Below are 13,496 nucleotides of genomic sequence, written 5' to 3'. Positions count from 1 at the left end.
GAGATCAATTACGGGAAAAAAAATTGAAACTGAGGGTATTTTAATTCAAATTTCACTGGTTATCAGCATTTTAATCCCAATTAATAGGACTATAATTTTATTAGGATTAATGGATTAAAAATCACACCACGACTAATGAGGATTTGTTTGTACGGCAAGGGAGATGCATAATGATTTCTATAGTTATTTTAGTAAATAATTTCTGATAAGGGTAACCGACTGTCCATCCTGCATTATATGAAAGTACCACTTAATAAGTAAAGGCGGAGGCAATTAAGTTTCATAGAGGATTCACGAAAATATTGTCGTCCCAAAGCTACTCGAAAAGAGAAACAAACAAACAAAACCAATGGCGCAACATCCCCGAAAAGCCTTGGCCTATCAAGCGAACGCTGCTCAGCCCAAAGGCTTGCAGATTACGAGGTCGCGCATGGTCAGCGCGACGAAGTGTCTCGGCCGCTCTTCTTGGCTTTCTAGATAATGCGGTATTGCAAAACACGTTTAGGCCATAGAATAGAGGGCTTTACGATATAATTTCTCCAGCTCTAATAACAATAAAGCATCCGTGGCTCAGATGGAAGTGCACCGGCCTCTCACCGCTCGGTTCCGTGGTTCGAATCTTGGCGACCCTTGTCTTTCTTTGGCCGATACCTTAATTTTTGTAAGAGTCGGACCCCTTAGATTTTCTCCCCTTGATTAATGGTAATAGAGGATGGTTGCGTAGTTGTACTTCCTCTTAAAATAATAATCAACAATACCATTTACCTGCGTTTGACCTCCATGGTCAGCTCCATTTTTCTCGTAGGCAACCTATCTTCCTTCAGTCGCTTCATATCGATGGATGAAGCTGTACTACTACTACTACTACTACTACTACTACTACTACTACTACTACTACTACTACTACTACTACTAAAACTACTACTACAATAATAAGTATAATAATAATTTCTCAGGAAAATGTATGGTCCTACGAGAGACAATGGAATGTGGATTAAGAGAACAGCGGACCTCTACTCCTTCACCGACAGGTTTGCTGATGCCGTACGGAAAAGACGCCTTAATTTCCATGTCCATATCTACAGAATGAACAGCGAGACAGACTAACTAAAAGATTATTCAAAGTAATCAATTCAAAGAAGGTCAAAATAAAATGGCTAGAAGAAACTAAGGCGGACCTCCAAGAAATAAATATCACAGACGACATCATGGAAAATCGTGGAGCTTTTAGAACAAAAGTAGCCAATCATAAATTTAGGGAGAAACCCAAAAAGACAACTGGTAGGAAGTGGTCGACAGAACGCAAGATGCAACACGGTGCATTCATGAAGAGATTTTGGGAGGATAAGAAGGCACAAACCATCAAACCAACTAACAAGTTCAAACGCGCTCTATGAATGGGCATACCGAAGAAAGAAAGAAAGAAAGAAAGAAAGAAAGAAAGAATAATAATAATAATAATAATAACAACAATAACAATAACAATAACAATAACAATAATAATAATAATAATAATAATAATAATAATAATAATAATAATAATAATAATAATAATCGTAGAACATGCTTAAATGTCTTTCAATTAACAATTTCGGGATAAGCCAGAATGCTGAAATTTTATCCTAGGAAGGAGTTCTTTAAAGTGTCAGTAAATCTAATAACACTGTTTCTCGAATTTAAGAACACTTGAATGTCAGCCGTCTGCGTCGGGAATCTATCCCGAAACAATTAGCAAAGAAGGTGATCGCATAATCGAACACGCTAGAGATCGGACACTATTTAACTTATGGCAACACTCAACTTGAAACAATATTTTTGGGAGGGTATTAGGTCGTGTTATAATTATTAAATACTGACGCGTATCAATCTTGCAACCAAGACCGTCTTCAGAACAATGACAATGTAGTAGCAATTGTCACGCCATAGTAAGTCGACTCAAGACAGAAAGACCCTGTTAGAAGTAAAGTTCGTTCCACGGCCGCCAGAATCAAGACTTAACTATGGAGGGTAGCGATGTTCTATAGCCACCCTATTTATTAAAATTAATTGGATTTTTTAGCAATTTCTATCGCCTCACGAATGATTCTGGATGTAAAACGTCTCTCTTCACAAATTACAGATGTTACATCAAAAATGATTCGGTGGTCATTATGTATGCTATGTTCTGTCAAAGTAGACTTCTCTGGTTGGCAAAGACGTAAGTGCCTATGATGCTCACTAACCCTCGTAGTTATCCTCCTACATGTTTCGCCAATATAAACAGATCCACAGCAACAAGGAATCACATATATTTCAGCACAGTTTAAACCATCAGGATCGTTAACAGATCACAAGCAATTGTACGGTTTATGGTTAAAAGACTGGAATGCGTCAGCATTTAACAATATTAACGCGACCTAATATCCCCAAAACAATATGTCATGGAGTCTAAGTCTGAAGACTACGCAACTTGAAATTTAGTACTCTCTGGCACTAGAAGTGCCGAATCTTCAAGAAAAATTAGATTGCTCTTTTAAGTAGATCCTACACCATGCATGGGCATTTACTGATTCACGAACTACAAGTGGTTTGACCTTCGCGCAAACCACGAGAGATGGCACTGAGGGAGGCCAGTGTCCATCCGTCCAATTTTTATGGAAATAATTGCTAATGTGAAATTAATTTAATTAAGAGTAACACCTTGTAATATATTGTTCGTTTACTGTGGTCTGAAGTTCACATAAACCGTAATTAGCATTTGCCCTAGAATCAGCATCCACCGCTTCAGTTGTCTTCCTTTGTGCCTCCATCTAGCGGTTCGCCCCGAACTACGTGGTGTTTTCTAGCTTGCTTATTAAGCGAGTCTTACATATCGTATACGGTAATAATAATATATTATTATTATCGTATACGGTCAGTGATAGAGTCAATATTTTTGACATTATGCATCCGTATTATAGTGATCCTCTAGAGTCAGTATTATTGTCACTATTTCAGTTCAGTATTGACGTGTTTCTTGTTAATTGGGCACGATTTAACGTTTGATTCAAGTCAGTCAAAATAATGTCTAGCAATAGTTTTAGCAGCGTCAATCTCAAAACAACGTGTTAAAGCGTAAATTGTGGATTAATAAGTGGTTCAAAGAGCGAGAAAAATATATCAATTTCAATCCATTGGTAGAAATAAGACTACAATATTTGAAACGGACGCTTTTGGGAACTTAAGAGTGTAGACATGCACGACCGCTACATGAAATTGAATGAATGAAAACCTACAACCTGTTTTCCCGTCACTGACCGGGTCAGGGGTGTAATGAATGACACAGATAAAAGCTATTAGTACGATGGGGTCGCCACTCCCAAAGTGATTTATTAATGACTGATAGATGCTACGAAATGAGAATGGAGAGAGTTGCTGGAATGAAAGATGACAGGAAAAACAGGAGTACCCGGAGAAAAACCTGCCCCGCCTCCGCTTTGTCCACTTCAAATCTCACATGGAGTGACCGGTATTTGAACCACGGTATCCAGCTGTGAGAAGCCGACGCGCTGCCGTCTGAGCCACGGAGGCTCCCCTAAATGACATTATAATATATAATATTGGGGATGTTAGGACGTGTGATAGTTATTATAAGCTGATGCGTTTCGAACCTGCATCCAGAATCGTCTTCAGAGCAATAACAAAGAATTCAGTTTCAACTGTCACTGTTGTATAAAGGGGCCTAACATCTAGGTCATCGGCCCTCACTCCATAGTAACCAGACTCATGACAGAGAGCCCTTGTTAGAAATGTATTTCACTCCAGGGCCTCCAGAGTCAAAGAGAAAGATGTTGACGAGTTAATTATGGAGGGTTACCATGATCTACTCAGTATATAGCGGTCCCCTTTGTTAAAATTATTCACGTGTTTCGCAATTTCTATCGCCTCACGAATGATTCTAGGTGTAAAATATTTCTCTTAGAAGTTGCATCAAAAAGATTTGGTCATTATATATGGCATGTTCTGCCACAGCAGACTTCTCTGGCTGGCAAAAATGTAAGCGCTTGTATGAAACGATTAGTTCCACAATCCGAACAAACTGGCATGTGTATCAGTTGAAGAAAGTCTTAGTAGTGATGCTCAGATACCTTGCAAATGGGAAGAGTTTCTAGGGTTTGAAGTTTTCATCTTCTAAAATTTTGTCAATTTATACATTTGTGACCGGCGGGACGAATTTCGTAGCTCGGAAATACTTTTATGTCCTGTAAACCAACGCAATAACACTGGGAACAGATGCACTTTCCTTAGCGTGATGCAAGCAATCTGACCATACTGCAATAAACAACAAGTGTTACGCACCTGACGTGGTGCAGCCCAGAGCGTCGCGCGGCGCTACTCCATGCTGGCAGGCGGGAGGCCAGCCACTGTCGGCCGCCGCGGCTGGTCTCAGACTAAACCCACAGTCCGACGTCTGGCTGGCGAACTGCCACGGCCCACTCACTTTCGCTTTCTCTCAGTCTTCCTTCTTCAGGTCATTCTCACTTCCCTTTTAATTCATTCCACTTATAAACTTTTATTAGATGTTTTCGGATGGTAGGCGTCGTCCTTCATACAATACAGTTCCTTTCTTCAAACACTCGCGAGTCTCGCCGTCTTAAATGGTATCCGCTCTCAAGGTCACGGTCACTTTGTTGATCTTCTCGGGGAGTTATTTTTGAACCGTGCGATCGCCAGGTAGGCTGACAGTGTACCGTGTTACGGGGTACACATCAACAGCTGATTCTGTCCCAGCCTTAAAATACCCTCACGGCGTGCACAAATGCTCATTATACCACTACAGATTACCCAATAAGGATCTAAATGCCCACTGCTAGCTATTTAGAGTTGTCGTTACACGAGTACAATAGACATAATAATAATAATAATAATAATAATAATAATAATAATAATAATAATAATAATAATAATAATGTTAATGTTTTAAATTTACAATCGATGAAATTAAATTATGGTTTACTTCTAGGAACCTTATTTTTGGATATAAGCCAAAGGCAGGCATTTATATAAGTGGAGGCACATATCTCCCCTGGTGCACCGTCACTGCACTGACCTACATAGGAGGCTTGCAGTGGTGTCACAACGGCGCACTAGCTCCAGCGTCTTGGAAAGGTGTAGCATTCCAACTGATGAGCCCACTGCTACACTGGGGCGAAACGTTGGTAATTCCACGACTGAAAAAGCCTGAAGACTTAAAGAGCTCGACTATTACTGTTATTTGCTTTGCGTCCTACTGACGACTTTTGAAGACACCGAAGTGTCGGAATTTAGTCCCGCAGGAGTTCTTTTACGTCCCAGTAAATCTACCGACACGAGGCTGACGTATTTGAGCACCTTCACAAAACCCCGGACTGAGCCAGGATCGAACCTGCCAAGAAGGGGCTAAAATGTCAATGCCTCAACCGTCTCAGCCACAAAGCCCGGTGAGTGCAATAGATGTTTTGGCGACGCTGGTATACGAAAGTGCAAGACCGCGAATGCACCGACACAGCAGTACTGACATGCATTGGGGCGCGAATTACATGCCACGTTCTCCATCTAGGATATACTGGAGTTTAATTCAACAGTGTGCATGTGCGTGGTGTTGTGCTCATAAGTGTTCATTTACGGCAGATAGCGATTTTTAGGACAAGCATACAATGCCGACGGATGAAAAATAAATGATCACTCGTCTCGAAAAAAAACAAAAAAAAAAATACAGATAAGTCAGCTTTTTGTTTTGTAATTTTTTACCGTACCCTACTAAGGTCAATGCTCTCTTTACTTTGACACTAACAAGGCAAGTCATGTCGTCATAATATTGAATAAGCAGCCAAATTTCACTTCCCGATTATTCCAGCGGTTATAGTAAGGATGAAAAGGAGAAGGCATACAAGTCTCTGGTAAGACCCCAAACAGAGTATGGTTCCAATGTATGGGACCCTCACCAGGATTACTTGAATCGAGAATTGGAAAAAATCCAAAGGAAATCAGCTCCTGTTTTGGGCGATATCCAACAAGAGAGTAGCGTTACAAAAAAAAAAAGGTGCAAATTTTGGGCTGTGAAGACTTAGGAGAAAGGAGACGAGCTGCTCGACTAAGAGGTATGTTCCTCGCTGTCAGTGGAAAAATGTCGTGGAATGACATTAGTAGACGAATATAAGTTTGAGTGGTGCTTTTAAAAGTAGGAAAGATCACAATATGAAGATAAAGTTGGAATTCAAGAGGACAAATAGGGGCAAATATTCGTTTATAGGAAAGGGAGTTAGGGACTGGAATAACTTACCAATGGAGATGTTCAATAAATTTTCAATTTCTTTGAAATCATTCAGGAAAATACTAGAAAAACAACAGATAAGGGATCTGCCACCTGGGCGACTGCCCTAAATGCAGATCAGTAGTGATAGATTGATTGACTGATTGATTGATTGATTGATTGATTGATTGATTGATTGATTGATTGATTGATTGATTGATAAAACAGTCACCGGTAAGAACCAAATGAGTAGAATTATCTTGTTAATATTCTGAATATTGTTATTGGACGTGGCTTCAACCAGAGAAGTCTGTCTTCTGTGTAATACAGTACATTTTGTGTGGTTATTGTGGACTTGGACACTATCATCTTGTAAACAAATTATTGGCACTGAATTTATACAGCTGAAATCTTACTAGCTAACAATACACAAATCTGACTTACACGCTTTGGTTTTTACTGGTCCACAATGGTCAGTACATACTGGTCAGTATAGGACAACTCACTTTCATTCACGATTCAAAGCAGATACTTCACTCACTTTTTGAACTAAACAAAATCCAACCAAAACCATTATTTAAAAAACTTACTTCATATAACGTACAGTGGTTTGACAATATTTGGTGAAGGTGACTTCGTATTGTTTAAAACAAAAACATGCTTCCCCTAAGAAATTTAATTTCTTGACTTATCTTGTTATTCCCTCGGATGAGTTACTTCGTTCGTGGTTTGTGGGGTGTACTGATGTGATTTACGACGAGGAATGTAATCTTATGTCCTTCATTTAACGAACAGGTTAGAATAAGAAATTATAATTTACAGTTGCCATTGATGCTTTCACGGCCCATACATATAGACATGATACTGTATAGGCTTTTGGGCTTATGCCGTGTCAAGAAAATAAGGTGAAATTCTTTACGTTTCGCACAGAACTGTGCTCTGCGTCATCAGAAGAAAATCTCGACTGCCCACGAGAAAGGCTTCTTAAACAATGTTTAAACTTTAGTAATCTTAGTTTGTACTCAGCATAAAAACCGAGTGAGTTACTAAAGGCTATTCATAAATATTCTTTAGGCTTCTCGGGGAAAAGTCTGGTAAAACTTGGCCATGCCACAAACATATTCACCATGATGTTACATTGTTGATAGTAGGCCTATGTATTTCCTGTGATCATGTGGCGATAGTGAATTTTACAGCAGTACTAATTTCCTCATGCCGGAAAATTACTGCGATGATTACTTATTTATAGTACGGCACATAAAAACCTACAGAGAATTTAAACTGAAACAAAGTTACAAAATATTTAAAAGAGGAAAATAACAGGATGCAATGGACTGTGGTGCACCAGCTGACAATGAAGATTCTGCTGCTTCAGAGGTGTTCTCAAACGTATTCCCATTTGCCTGCATAAAACCTAATAGAACGTTGTAAATAAAGCTGCGTGTTCATGCTGTATATCATTTTTATCGTGAAATTTGTATAGCCTACTTTTAATGCCTAATTGCCCGGCTCCATGGTTAAATGGTTAGCGTGCTGGCCTTTGGTCACAGGGGTCCCGGGTTCGATTCCAGGCAGGGTCGGGAATTTTAACCATAATTGGTTGGTTTCTCTGGCACGGGGACTGGGTGTATGTGTCCTCTTTATAATCATTTCATCCTCATCACGACGCGTAGGTCGCCTATGGGTGTCAAATCAAAAGACCTGCACCTGGCGACACATCCTGGCACTAAAAGCCATGCGCCATTTCAATGCCTAATTGAGTATTTTTACCGTGTAATTTAGGCGCCTAAAACTAGGCTATTTTCAAGCCTAAATTTCCCCGGTAATAATAGTACCTGTATTGCATTAGCTAACAAGTGTAGACATTTTAATCTGGCACCATATGGGCTGCCTCCGCATCAATTTTGACGCTCCATTTTACTTTCCAGATGGCAAAGTAAACCAGATATCTTTTGGACGATCTACGGCCGAGTTTAAAATTTATTTGGTTGAATGTGACACCCGAGTACTTTTACATGCTGACATCGTTCGACATCGTGTTAAATGGACTTTCTTCGCCCGTCAAAAGTCCCAAGTCCTCTGCGGGGTTTGAGCCCACACTATCAATGATCAATGGAGGGGGTCTAAAAATCCCAGCAATGGAACAAACATTGTACTTTTATGGCAGAGGGAGGTCTACTTATTACATAACGTATGGTTCAATGATCAGTATTCATTGTACAAAAACAGTTTTATGTTCCGACTGTTGCTTTCAAAAACTTATGGGGTGTGAAGTGAGACGTATCAGAACCACCGTGGTTTTCTCCTGAGGAAGCGTAGCAAGGTCTCTGACGAACGTCAATTTTTCCAGCAGTGTGTCTCGTTCAACATGGTATAAACTCGCGTCTAAATTCAATAATACTAACGATTTTCCGTTCCCTTGTTAATTATTAGTAGACTTTCCTGTAAACTTTCAACACTGTTCATTTAAATATCTTGTTACGGAAGAGCCTTCACGTCTGAGTAACATTATATTGATTACTCCTAGTTAATAGCTCTTTTACGTGCTAAAGTAACTTAATGATCAGCATAGATATAATGTTACCAGGAAATTACACCAGAAACGAAGGAAGCCCCTAATTACTACGAAAGCAGATTACATTTTATAGATTGATTTCTTTAGCTTTGTGACTCTCAGGTAACATGTCTGCTTCTTTCATTAAATTTCACCTTTAAACTAAAGATGATGATGCTTGTTGTTTAAAGGGGCCTAACATCGAAGGTCATCGGCCCCTTAAACTAAAGAAAATTCTTGTTGAGTCACTCGCATTCCCTCATTTTGATTATTGCGATACAGTTTACAACAACCTAGGAGTAGAATGGAGAAGGAAATTACGGTGTGCTCAGAATGCTTTGCCAGAATAATATATATATATATATATATATATATTGCTACTTGCTTTACGTCGCACCGGCACAGATAGGTGTTATGGCGACGATGGCACAGGATAGGCCCAGGAATGGGAAGGAAGCGGCCGTGGTCTTAATTAAGGTACAGCCCCAGCATTTGCCGGGTGTGAAAATGGGAAACCACGGAAAACCAGGGCTGCCGACAGTGGGGTTCGAACCCACTATATCCCGGATGCGAGGTCACAGCTGCGCTCTCCTAACCGCACGACCAACTCGCCCGGTCCAGAATAAAAAAAAATAAAAACATTATTATTATTATTATTATTATTATTATTATTATTATTATTATTATTATTCACCCACTGTGGGTGGGGGCCGCAGACGAAGAATACGTCCACAGTATCCCCTGCCTGTTGCAAGAGGCGACCAAAAGGGGCGACCAAGGGATGATGCATTTTGAACTATGAAATTACCTGTGATTATACCATCACGCGAGGAACACCATGAGTCGACTTTTCTTGCGATTAGTACCACTATCTGAGGAATACCATGCGTCTGTGGGTGGATCACTGTGGGTTTACACAACCTGTGTATAGTATCCGCCACTATGACGGAGGCTCGCCCTCGGTCCAGATTCGGTTGAACACCCCAGAGAGATAAAATAGAGACTATGCTCGCTGTTGTGTTTCAGCATCTGGATCTGCGTTCCGAGGAACACCACGGGTCTGGGTGTTGCCTAGGATTAGTACCACTACAGTACATGAGCGACACCGTGGGACTGCATTGCCTGTGGTTAGTCCCCACTACGCGAGGGACACCACGGGTCTGGGTGTTGCCTAGGATTAGTACCACTACAGTACATGAGCGACACCGTGGGACTGCGTTGCCTGTGGTTAGTCCCCACTACGCGAGGGACACCACGGGTCTGGGCGGTGCCTGGGATTAGTACCACTACAGTATATGAGCGACACCGTGGGACTGCGTTGCCGAACGTTAGTCCCCACTACGCGAGGAACACCACGGGTCTGTGTGTTGCCTAGGATTAGTACCACTACAGTACATGAGCGACACCGTGGGACTGCGTTGCCGAACGTTAGTCCCCACTACGCGAGGAACACCACGGGTCTGTGTGTTGCCTAGGATTAGTACCACTACAGTACATGAGCGACACCGTGGGACTGCATTGCCTGTGGTTAGTCCCCACTACGTGAGGAACACCACGGGTCTGGGCGTTGCCTGGGATTAGTACCACTACAGTACATGAGCGGCACCGTGGGACTGCATTGCCTGTGGTTAGTCCCCACTACGCGAGGGACACCACGGGTCTGGGCGTTGCCTGGGATTAGTACCACTACAGTACATGAGCGACACCGCTGGACTGCATTGCCTGTGGTTAGTCCCCACTACGCGAGGGACACCACGGGTCTGGGCGTTGCCTGGGATTAGTACCACTACAGTACATGAGCGACACCGTGGGACTGCGTTGCCTGTGGTTAGTCCCCACTACGCGAGGAACACCACGGGTCTGGGAGTTGCCTGGGATTAGTACCACTATGTGGGGAACAGTATGCGTTTGTGTTCCCTACGAGTGGTGCAATTGTGTGAGAAACACCATAGGTCTGCGTTACCTGTCCGTAGTACATTACCTGTCAGTAGTACCACTATGTGAGTCTACGTTACTTGTGATTAGTACCGCTACATGAGAAATACCATGGTTCTACTTTACTAGCGATAAATACTATTATGAGGGGCCGATGACCTGGATTTTAGACCTTTTTATACCACAAGCATCATCGTTTCAGAACTGTGCTTTAGAAGCAGCCCCTTGGTCAGTATATACCATTGTTTTAAGTTAGTTTCTGGGAAGGTGGGGCATTGCCGGTCGGATCCAGTGTATGTTTTAAGTTCATAAATATTGTTCATCGTCGCCTTTTCGAATTCTAGTCTATGGATTGATTTTGAAATTATTTTGAACTTTCAATATTTGAGTTGGTTCCGCTGATTATTTAAAATTCATATTCATCCATTCATTCCTAATCATCAAATTTTGAATTCTGGTCAGTAGATGAATTTTGGAATTTTAAGTTGTTGTTATATTTCGTCTCATTATGGGCCGATGACCTAGATGTTAGGCCCCTTTAAACATCATCATCATCATCATCATCATCATCATCATCATCATCATCATCACAACATACTCAGGACTAGAGACAGGAGAAGTACGGAATTTCATGTTCTATTAGCGATATAAGAATGATTCTTTACGATTTTCAGCGTGCACAATTCAATTCATTCGATTCTTTCCGCATTTCGCAATATTTTGATATGTTTCATATTTCATGAAAATATTCATATTAATTCATTTGTTGTAAGATTTATATTTTTCCCTTTAGACAACTATAAATCTTATTTCCATCATATTCTGCAAGATTCGTTTCTCTCCCCGTTAATATTTCCATTAGCAATGAACAGGTGGCACTTGGCAGTAAATAAATTAAAGGAGAACTGGTGTACATACAAGCACAGTTTGCCCGAGTTCCTTTTGTGCTGGAGAAGATGGGAAGCTAAGGAGTTGCCACTGCCTACAGCACTCCAATATGTAGAAAGCCTGAGGGAAGAAATGGTTTTCAAGGGGATTGTGGTAAAGCAGTCTCTACCAAATTTCATTTTCTGCTGGTTTATACAGATTTACCACACTCTATAAAATTAGTAAGGCACTTGAAGACAAGAGCAGTGAAGTGCCAGCAAACATTAAGCTACCAAGACAATACTTACAGAAGATGCAAATTACAAGATTGCTTGCCTTCTTTTTGATAATTAATTGTTCGCAATGTCAGAAGAACCTTTACTATCACCACGATAGTGATCCTGATCTGGTAAACTTTTTCACAGTCCGCTTTAATACTGGATCATGAAGTGGAAAACTGGGACTTCGAAAGTCTATAGAAAAGCGGTTACTGAACATTTTTTTTTGCTATTTTGCTTACGTCGCACCGACACAGATAGGTCTTATGGTGATGATGGAATAGGAAAGGGCTAGGACTGGGAAGGAAGCGACCGTGGCCTTAATTCAGGTACAGCCCCAGCATTTGCCTGGTGTGAAAATGGGAAACCACGTAAAACCATCTTCAGGGCTGCCGACAGTGGGTTCGAACTCACTATCTCCCGGATGCAAGCTCACAGGTGCGCGCTCCTAACCGCACGGCCAACTCGCCCGGTACGGAAAAATATTAGCGTGACCACAAATCACTGGGAAATGTTTCGTCTTATTCTCCCTCTTCTTATTCTTCTCCTCCCTCTTCTTCTTCTTCTTCTCCTTCTTCTTTGTGGTTCGAATGGGCCTACTCTGGACCATGCTTGTTCAACTGTTGGGCTTTGATCATTGCCCGGTACTGGCGCATTTTCTGCTCGTGTAACTTCTTTCTGTCATCTGTCCACGGAGTACCTTTCTTCCGGAGTTTTTCCTGAAATCCATGGACTTCCTTCAGGGTACGTCGTACAGATCGTCTATCTTGAAGATCTGATATTCCCAGTTCTTGAACGTCCTTCTGTTGTTTTTTTTTTGTTGTTTTTTTCCAGCCAACTGGTACGAATCTTTTTGCTCTGCCAGAAGATGAACACGCGATTGGTCAGTCTTTTGGGAGGCAGTCTTACTATATGGCCATAGAAGGCTGCTCTCCTTTTCCTAGCACAATCAGAGAGCCTCTCTATGTACGTAGAGCTCGGAATTGTGCCGTCTGCGGAATTCTTCATCTTCATTTACCGGACATAAGATCTTCCTGGGAAATGTTTATTTATTCAGGATCAGCAACAGCATAATACCGAATTACAAAGATCCACAATATCTATAATAATTATCAATCTAAAATTAAAAAATGTACAAAATATTTAGAAAGGGCATAAATATACACAATATAAACTGCACAACCCTATATTTTCCACATTTACCTACACAGATACATAAACAAAGGGATATTCACTTAAATCAAGGGACAGAAAAGAGACATGAAAGAACCGGAAGAAAAAATGAAGTTATGTGAGAAATATCACGACAGAAAAAGGATACGATGAAAATGAAATGTCGTATGGCTTTTAGTGCCGGGATATCCCAGGACGGGTTCAGCTCGCCAGGTGCAGGTCTTTCTATTTGACTCCCGTAGGCGACCTGCGTGTCGTAATGAGGATGAAATGATGATGAAGACGACACATACACCCAGCCCCCGTGCCATTGGAATTAACCAATTAAGGTTAAAATCCCCGACCCGGTCGGGAATCGAATCCGGGACCCTCTGGATCGAAGGCCAGTACGCTAACCGTTCAGCGAACGAGTCGGACAAAGGATACGACAAGAAGATAT

The 13,496-nt window shown here is 41.3% G+C and overlaps 1 protein-coding gene across 2 annotated transcripts in view; it reads right to left on the bottom strand.

Moving 5' to 3' along the window:
• The window catches only part of stet (stem cell tumor), a 361,467-nt gene that overhangs the window by 138,606 nt on the left and 209,365 nt on the right, over positions 1-13,496 (bottom strand). The window contains exon 1 of one of the 2 annotated variants that reach the window (XM_067149370.2): positions 4,318-4,427. The exons of the other annotated variant lie outside the window; for it this stretch is intronic. The gene's annotated coding sequence lies outside the window, so the exon portion shown is untranslated. Of the gene's footprint in view, positions 1-4,317; positions 4,428-13,496 lie in introns of those variants that run through there. 2 annotated transcript variants of the gene reach the window in all.

Source organism: Anabrus simplex, chromosome 6 (assembly GCF_040414725.1).
Source record: "Anabrus simplex isolate iqAnaSimp1 chromosome 6, ASM4041472v1, whole genome shotgun sequence".
Classification (NCBI taxonomy): Eukaryota; Metazoa; Arthropoda; class Insecta; order Orthoptera; family Tettigoniidae; genus Anabrus; species Anabrus simplex.
The sequence above is the reverse complement of the archived record's forward strand: the minus strand, read 5'-3'. Positions and strand labels throughout refer to the sequence as shown.